Raw genomic sequence first — 9,986 nt, 5'->3', positions numbered from 1 at the left:
TCTTAGACTTTTACTTCTCCCTATATCTGGGCCCTACAGTCTTTTCTGTCAGATTTGTGTCTTTCAGACTACAGGCCACTCACCTACAGTTGGTAGCAAACAAGGAGTACCAGCCAACCCCCCCCCAATTGTCCCCTAGATGCAGCCTGCTGTATATAAGGTCCATCTTATCTCTATAAAGGTGCTTAGATTCTGAAGATCTGGCCCACTTGCATTTGTGATATGAACGCTTAGATTCTTTAAGAGTCTGCCCAATATGACAGATGTTCTACTAAACTTTGTCTTTGGCTGAAAAATAAAAGACCTATACAATTGAATTTATTAAAAAAAAAAAAAACAAAACCTAAACTAAAGAAGATACCTGCACTAATTCAGTCACACTATTTGATGATTGTTTTAAATCATCTGTGTGATAGTCATTTGTAAATGAATAGCTAACTTAAAAGATGGTCCTTAAGATGAGCATTTGGCTTGCTAGATTGTAAATGAAAATATAAAAATGACAGGAAGTTGGTGAGGGATGGATTGTATCCAATAGGGGCAAAAAAAAGTATCTGTCCTGGAAATTTTGCAAATCTGATCAAGATAAAATGGAAAGGAATGAATATGGAGACTGGCAGTGGAATGCCAGAGCCAGATAAAACCAGCTCAGGAGAACTCACTGCTAAATTTTCAGAGTTTGCATTCACACCTTGGAGATTGGAAAGCCCAACAAAGCAGGGCTTGATTTATTTATTTTTGCTGGTTATGTAGACTTAACAAAGTGATAGAGAAAGTGATACTAATGTGGATTAAATTTAAAAGTGTACCACACATTTTAGAGAACCATTTGTTAAACATCTACCAGCACATTGTTGTATCCTTGTCATTGTTGTTGGGGCTTCCTGAATGTGGAAGCTCCATTACTAATGCAGGTTATTACTTTCCTTTTAACCTTTAGTCTTTGAGAGTTGTTCAGATCATTGAGAGGCTAAGTGATCACCAGTATATGTCAGAGTAATAACTGGAATTCAGGTCTTCCTGTCTCCAAGAGCAACTCTTGCTAATATTAACATACCAGACCAGATATTAAAGAGAACAACAGCTAAATTCTAGAAGGAAAAAAAAATCTATAAAGAATTTGTCTATTGACAAATTAAAAAATACATTGATATATATGTGTATATATATACACACACATATATATATACACACACACACACACACATATATATACACACACATATATATATATATACACACATATATATATATATATATGCTACCTCTCTTCTAGTATTTTAGCACAAGACAATCATGGAGAAATACAAGTAGACAGATTCAGAGGAAAGCATTATGAATACTGGGTAAAAAAATTAAAAATTAAAAAAAAGATAAGTACAAACTCAGTTGATGCAAAAATGTTTTAATAATTCAAGCTGTCCTTAAATGGAATATGCTTCCTTAGAGGGTTCTTATCACCCATGATTTTTAATTGAATGATTGATGTCCACCTTTTGGGAGTGTTACAAAAGGGATTCCTGTTAGTTATAAATTGAGATGGACAACTCATGAATTCCTTATAATTCAAAAAGTCTGTGATTCATTGTTAGGTATCAGTTGACTTTTATTGTAGCCAAAAGAATAAAATATAACAACTGCTAATAGTTAATCCTGTCAATACCATCCAGGGATCAGAGCAAACCAATAGATAGTACATTGAGAATTCTAATAGAGTTATTATTCATAAATATAGGTCATACAAATTAAACTTCAGAGGTACCTGAGAGATTGTGTAGGCCAATTCCCTCACTGAACAGGTGCAGAAATCTAGATCAAGAGAAGTAGAGTCATTCACTGAAAGAATAAGTTGATTAATAGTAAAAATCCTTTCCTCTTTCTACTATACCTTGTTGCTTATTGGTGAGACCAGTAAATTATTGTCAAAAGGAATTTGATAACTTTTCTTTGTTTTGCTTTAGCTGCAATTGGTATGAACTGATCCATTCTTGTTCCCTCATTTGTCGTGCCTTGTCCTGCAGTGTACATTCACAAGATGGTTATTTTTTGGTATGCTTTGATGTCTGAGCAAAATAAAATTACTTGGAGTGTATGAGAATTATACTTATGGTCCATTCAATTTAGACAGTGCAATAACTAATCAGCTGAGTTAACAAGACAAAGACACTTAAGGTAGCCAAAACAACCAGAATCCATTCTTAGTGACTTTTTGTCTTATATTCTCAGTTCCATTTAATATTCTCTGTTATCAATATGAAGGTCATTTGGCTTTGCCTGCTTATAATTAATACTAATTGGACTCCTTGTTCCTTAAATATTTCAAAACATGATAATTCTCATTATTTTGAGGATATGTACGATTTGTTTCATCTTTAAGTTCATATGATTTAGACAGTCTTTATTTTAAAGCTTTAATAAAGCTTCTCTTTTATAAAGTTTGAAGTCTATTTGTTAATTATACAATATGGTGATAAAATGTTTTAGTTCTTTTCAATTGCCATTATTTTGTCTTTTAATTGTTTCTCAGTAACTACATGAGAAGTTAAACCAAAATAACAGTATTAGAAGTGATTTTGGTACAGTGTAACTAGATTGGCTGCCTCCAAATAATGGAGGATATCTCTGGCTGTTTAGAAAGATGCTACAACTCAAAAGCCTTTGATGAACATATGTCTAGCTTACATGTCTTGGAATAGGAGCACAAAATAAAGGTTTACCCCAAAATACAGAGGGGAACTATTTAACATTAAGGGATAAAATGTTGAGAAATTTTTTAATAAAAAGCTTTTACTTTAAATATCAAACCAAGGAGATTATATTTTGTCCAAAAAAATTAGGTAGTGAATAGATCCATTTTAAAGCATGACTTCAGTTTCTTCTTTGTAATATAATTGTGAGACCTGTGTCAAGAGGATAGATTGGAGAGGGGAGTTATTTGAGGCAGATAGACCATTTAACAGGTTTTTGTTTTTTTTTTTATTTTTTTTTTCTGTTGCTAGCATCATATTTAGTAAATAAATCCAACAAATGTCTGTTAAATAGTTACTTTGTACAAGCTCTATAGTTGACCTAAGCTCACAAAGAAAATATACTATGGTCTTTTGCTCTTAAGGGGTAAGATAGACAAGGAAGAATTACAATATACAATAGAAGGGAATCAACATGCATAATAGAAACAGAGCAAACTATATTTTTACCACTTGCCCATATTAGATTCTGGACCATTGCCTTATTTGACACCCAGGACCTGATTACTCTCTTATTTTTTTAAGAATTTTTTTTTAATTTTTAACATGTGTTTTTAAAACTTTGGGTTACAAATTTTCTCCATTCCTCCCTCCCCACCACCCACCCTCATTCAAAAGGAAAGCATCTCGATACAGGTTATAGATGTGTAGTCATGCAAAACTCTTCCATAGTAGTCATGTTGTGAAGAACTAAGGATATTTCCCTTCATCCTATCCTCCCCCCTGCATTATTCTATTCTTTCTTTTGACCCTGTCACTCCTCAGAAATGTTTACTTTTGATTATCCCCTCCTATCTATCCACCCCCTGCTCTCTTGTCCTTTTTTCCCCTTATTTTCCTGTAGGGTAAGATAGATTTCCATACCCCATTGTGTATGTTATTCCCACCTTAAGCCAGATCCTATGAGAATAAGATTCACTCATTCCCTCTCACCTTCCCACATTTCCCCTCCACTCTAAAAGCCTTTTCTTGTCTGTTTCATGTGAGATAATTTATCCCATTCTACTTCTCCCTTTCTCCTTCTCCCAGTATAATCCTTTCTCACCCATTAATTTTATTTTCCAGATATCACCCCTTCATCTTCAACTCATCCTGTGCCCTCTATCTATCTATCTATACATACATATAATTTTTCCCTCCTTCTACCCTAATACTAACAAAGGATTCATGAGTTACAAATATCATCTTTCCCTGCAGGAATGTAAACAATTCAACTTTAATAAGTCTCTTATGATTTCTCTTTCCTGTTTACCTCTTCCATGTTTCACTTGAGTCTTGTATTGGAAAGTCAAATTTTCTATTCAGCTCTAGTCTTGTCATCAAAAATGCTTGAAAGTCCCCTATTTCATTGAATGACCATTTTTCCCCTGAAGGATTATACTTAGTTTTGCTGGGGAGATGATTCTTGGTTGTAATCCCATCTCTTTTGCCCTCTGGAGTATCATACTTCATGCCCTCTGATCCCTTAATGTAGAAGCTAAATCTTGTGTTATCCTGATTGTGTTTCCACAATACTTGAATTGTTTCTTTCTGGCTGCTTGTAATATTTTCTCCTTGATCTAGGAATTCTGGAATTTGGTTACAATAGTCCTAGCAGTTTTCCTTTAGGGATCTCTTTCAGGAGGTGATCGGTGGATTCTTTCCATTTCTATTTTGCCCTCTGGTTTTACAATATCAGAGCAGTTTTCCTTGATAATTTCTTGAAAAACAATGTCTAAGCTCTTGTCTGATCATGGCTTTCAGATACTCCAATAATTTTTAAGTTCTCTCTCCTGGATCTATTTTCCAGGTCAGTTGTTTTTCCAGTGAGATATTTCACATTCTCTTCTATTTTTTCATTCTTTTGGATTAGCTTTACAGTGCCTTGATTTCTCAAATTGTCCTTGTCTTCCAATTACTCCATTCTAATTTTTAAGGAAGCATTTTCTGGAAACTTGTTTCACTCTGTCTTTTTGTGAGTTTTGCTGCTTTAGAATCTGTTTAGAGTCATTTTTTAAATATGTATTTGGAGGGGTTTGGGGAGAGCTCAAGCAAGTCACTGCTTTTACGCTGCCATCTTGGCTCCACCCCCAAGACATTTTTCCTAATAATGCAGGTAAGAAATGATAAGATGACTAAACTGGTATGGGGTTGATTATTTAGCAGAGAAATAAAGAAAAAGGATAAATATGAAAAATTATATGAAGGTATAATTAATAAGATATTAATTAATTTATATAGCAGGTTGGATAAGAAGGGATAAGGAATAGGGAGGAGTCAAGTATGATCTCTAGGGTTCAAATCTAGGTTATTGGAAGAGTTGTAGTACTCTCACTAGAAATAGGGACATTCAAAAGAGGGTATGTTCTGGAGAAAGTAATGATTTATTCTTTGGAAATGTTGGATTTTAAAATTCTATGGTAGATCCAATTGGAAATGTCTAATAGACAATTGGTAATATAGAATTGCAGATCAAGAAAGAGACTAAAAGTACATATATAGATATGAGAATCATCTGTATGCAATTGATCTTTTGACAGCTGATAAGCTCGCTCTCTGAGACAGAATTGACAGAAAGGAAAATACAAACAAAAACAAAAAAAGATATAGTCTTGGAGGCATCTCCACAGTTACAGGATGGAGCATGCAGTGGAGGAAACTGAGACAGAGCAGAGAGTAGACGATATCCAGGAAGAAAGTGAGGTCAGTGGTAGCAAATACTACAGAGAAGTCACAAAAGGATAAGGACTGTGAGAAAGCCATGGAAGCTAAGAATTAAAATGTCATTGATAATTTTGGAGAGAAAAATTTCAGTGATGTTGAAGATTGCAGTTTTAAAAGTGAGTAAGGCAAGAAAATGGAGGAAATGAATATAAATGGCTTTGCTATAGGAAATTAGTTGTGAAAGGTAGAGAGATATAGGGTGATATTGTGAAGGGATAATAGCATCAAGTGGAGGTTGTTGTCATTTTGAGAGGAAGACCATGACAAATTAGCAGGAAGGAGGGAAGGGAGAAGTACAAAGGAGTGATGATTTGGGAGGGGGAGCAATGTTCTGGAGGATATGGGAAAGGATAAGATGAAGGGTACAAATCCAGAGTTAATTTTATTGAAGTAAAGAGCCAACCATTTGTCAGAGATTAGAGTAAAGTAGGTCTAAATGGGAAATGAGATGAAGAGATTTTCAGATATAGGGTATAAAAGAAGATGGAGTTGATGACAAATGGCCTCTTTTTTTCTGACTAAAGCATAATGGGAGGTCCTCTACTAAGAGAGAGGTATGAAGAATGACATGGCAGGCTTCATTAAAGAAGACACAATAGCTATGGAGAATGTGATAGAGAATCAATTAAAGAAAAATAAAATAATCTTCTTTCAATTGTTTGGGTCCATTTGAAATCATACTACAATGAAGAAAGAATGGAAGGAAATTTTTAACAGGAAAAAAAATAAAACAATTCACATCTAGTTCCAACCCTCCTGGACAGAGGAAAGGTATTGGCATTTTGCCTTTCCCACCCTACCCCACCACCTCTTTGTTTCTGCTTATTCCATATTGGTTTCAAAGGCCAATTTAAGAATGGTGAACTATGGGGGTCAGAGTCAAAGTGAAACATAAAACGGAGGGACTCCCCTGAGCTCCCTCCAAATCTCTCCAAACATCCTTAAAATATTTCCTTAAAATAAATTGTGGAATGACAGAACCCACAAAAGGACAGAGTGAAACAGTTTTATAGTCCAAGACAACTTATAGGGTCAGCAGGAAAGATCTGTTGCATCAGCATGAGAGTGGTGCACAATCCAATATGGACCACACTATCTTAGACAGGACCCAACAAGTAGAAGCAGGGCTTGGAAGTAACTGAATCAGAAGCTGTATCAACTGTTTCCAGAGCTCTCAGCCCACAGAAAGTAAAGAAGTGAAATAACTAGTCAGAAGGAGATTACAGGGATTTCTTTGCTGGCACTAGGAGTAGGACTTCAATGCTTTGTCCCTACTTGGCTGTGCATCTCAATCTTGGGTGGTAGTCCCAGGGTGAGGAGGAAGAGTAACTCAAAAGAGATTATAGCTGTTGTGGAGCAGCGACCCTCATCACACTTCCAGGACAGAAAAGAGTCCTTGTGGTCACTTGTCAACAAGAACACAGACCCAGAGAGTAGTAAACACACCTTTCATTAAGTAATATCACCTTGGAAGAATTGAAAACTCACAATTCACTAGAAATATTTCTGAAAACAGCTGGACAAAATCTCAGAAGCTAGGGATAGTATACACCCTACCCTAGAATCACAGCCCAACTTTGATATTTGTAACTCACGAGTCCTTTGTTAGTATTAGGGTAGTGTGAGGGAAAAATTACTTAAAATATTATATGTATGTATAGATGGATAGATAGAGGGCACAGGGTGAGTTGAAGATGAAGGGGTGATATCTGGAAAATAAAATTAAGGGGTGAGAGAGGATTATCCTGGGAGAATGAGAAAGGGAGAGGTAGAATAGGGTAAATTATCTCACATGAAACAGACAAGAAAAGGCTTTTAGAGTGGAGGGGAAATGGGGGAAGGTGAGAGGGAAAGTGTGAATCTTATTCTCATAGGATTTGGCTTAAGGTGGGAATAACATACACAATGGGGTATGGAAATCTATCTTACCCTACAGGAAAATAAGGGAGGAAGGGGACAAGAGAGCAGGGGGTGGATAGAGGGGAGGACAGATAGAGGATAATCAGAAGCAAACACTTCTGTGGTGGGACAGGGTCAAAAGAGAGAATAGAATAAGGTGGGGGGTAGGATAGAATGAAGGGAAACATACTTAGTTTTTCACAACATGACTACTATGGAAGAGTTTTGCATGACTACACATCCATAACCTGTATCAAGTTGCTTTCCTTTTCAATGAGGGTGGGTGGGGAGGGAGGAATGGAGAAAATTTGTAACCCAAAGTTTTAAAAACACATGTTAAAAAAGTTTTTATAAAATAAAACTCAAAAGATTAAAAAAAATTAAATTTAATTAAATTTAAAAAAAAGAATTGACCAAATGGAAAAAGAGGAACAGATGCTTACTGAAGAAAATTATTTCTTAAACATTAAAAATGAGCAAAAGGAAACTAATTATTCCAGAGGACTTCAAGAAAGTATCAAACAAAATTGAAAGAATGAAAAGTTGAAGAAAGAGTGAAATATCTCATTGAAAAAAACAACTGAAATAGAAACTGGATTGCGAAGAGATAATTTAAGAATTATTGGATTACTTGAAAGCCATGATGAAAGAAAGAACTTAGACAAAATACTTCAGGAAATTATCAAGGAAAAGTGTCCTAATGTCCTAGAACCAGAGAAAAAATAGCATTTGAAAGATCCACCAACCACCACCTGAAGGAGATCCAAAAATGAAAAGACCAGGAATATTATGGCAAAATTCAAGAGATCACAGGTCAAACAGAAAATACTTTAAGCAACCAGAAAGAAATTATTTAAATACTATGAAATTGCAGGCAGTATCACACATGATTTAGTAGCTACATTAGAGGAGAGAAGGGTTTGAAATATGATGTTTCAGACGGCAAAAAAACTCACATTACAACAAAGAATAACCTACTCAGGAAAACTAAGTATATTGGCTTGAGGGTTGGGGGGAAATGGAAATTTAATGAAAGAAAGGATTTTCAAGTATTCTTAATGAGAAGACCAGAGATTAATACATAATGTAACGTTAAGTATAAAACTCAAGTGAAGAATAGAATGATCAATGTGAAAAAAAAATTCATAAGGGATTCAATGTGTTTAAACTATTTAGATTTCTTTACAGGAAACTGATACTTATATCTTCAAAGAACTTTACCAATTCTACAAAGAGAGACAGAGCAGAAGTAAATTCATTATGTTAGGATGATAAAAAATTGGATAGGCAAAAAATGGATGCCCTAGGAGGAAAAAGAAGAGAGAGGAAGGAAGAGGAAATATAGATTGAAGAGGACTTTATAAAATTATTTTATTTTTATTGTTTTATTTTTTGTGTTTTCATTTGCAACATGACTAATATGGAAATATGTTTTGCATTAATTTACACATTTAAACAATATCAAATTCTTTGCCTTCTAAATTAGGGGAAAAGGTGAGAGGGAGGAAAAGAATTTGGAATTCAATATTTTCAAAAATGATTGTTAAATTTTTTTACTTGTAATTTAAAAATATTTAATGAAATAAATTTTAAAATTTCATAAAGTCAAATGGAAGAAAATATCTCTCAGAAACTGACATGTGCATGAATTAAACAATCTAGTAGGCTGAAAATAATGGCATATTGGAAAAGAAAATAAAAACCACAGTTGGCCTTAGCACATGACAGACATCACCATTAGGACGTTAGTTCAGCAAGAGGTAAGTTACTAAACCACTACAGCCCCCAGCAGCCATCACCTGAAGCCCTAGGTTACAAAATTAGTGATTAGACACCTAACCTCCTGCAAAAGAAGCTTGAGATAGTGGCCCCTGTGTTCCAGCAGAAGAGTTCAACTTTAAAAACCAGGAAATAGACAAACATCATGATCAAAAAGCAAAAATGAAGACTGACCATAGACTTTTTGTATGGGGACAGAGAAGATAAAAATATAAATTTAGAAGAGGACAAAATTATCAACATACCCACAAACGAAACCTCAAAAGTGAATATGATCTGATGTCAAGTAAAAATAGCCTTCTTGGAAGAGCTCAAGAAGGATTTCAAAAGTCACATAAGGGAGGTAGAAGAAAAATTAGAAAAAAAGAAATGAAAGGTATGCAAGAAAAAATCACTAGTGTGGAAAAAGGAAGGGCAACAATTGACTGAAGAGAAGAACTTTTTAAAAAGTAGAATTGGCCAAATGGAAAAGGAGGTGCAAAAGTTAACTGAAGAAAATAATTTCTTGAGGGCAGCTAGGTGGAGTAGTGTATAGAGCACTGGTCCTGAAGTCAGGAGGACCTGAGTTCAAATCTGGCCTCTTACTAGCTGTGTGACCCTGGGCAAGTCACTTAACCCTGATTCCTAAAAATAAAAAAAAATTAAAAAAGAATAATTTCTTAAAAACTAGGATTAGTTTTTAAGTGGAAGCCAATGACTCTATAAAAGAGTAAGAATCAGTCAATCCAAAGCCAAAGAATGAAAAAAAAATAGAGGGAAATATTTGGAAAACAACTGACCTAGGAAATAGATCCAAGAGAGATAATTTCAGATTTATTGCACTACCTGAAAGCCATGATCAAAAAAGTCCCTGGACAG

The sequence above is a fragment of the Vombatus ursinus genome, unplaced genomic scaffold (genome assembly GCF_900497805.2).
Source record: "Vombatus ursinus unplaced genomic scaffold, bare-nosed wombat genome assembly UNPS02014832.1, whole genome shotgun sequence".
Taxonomy (NCBI): Eukaryota; Metazoa; Chordata; class Mammalia; order Diprotodontia; family Vombatidae; genus Vombatus; species Vombatus ursinus.
This window is presented reverse-complemented; position numbering follows the sequence as displayed.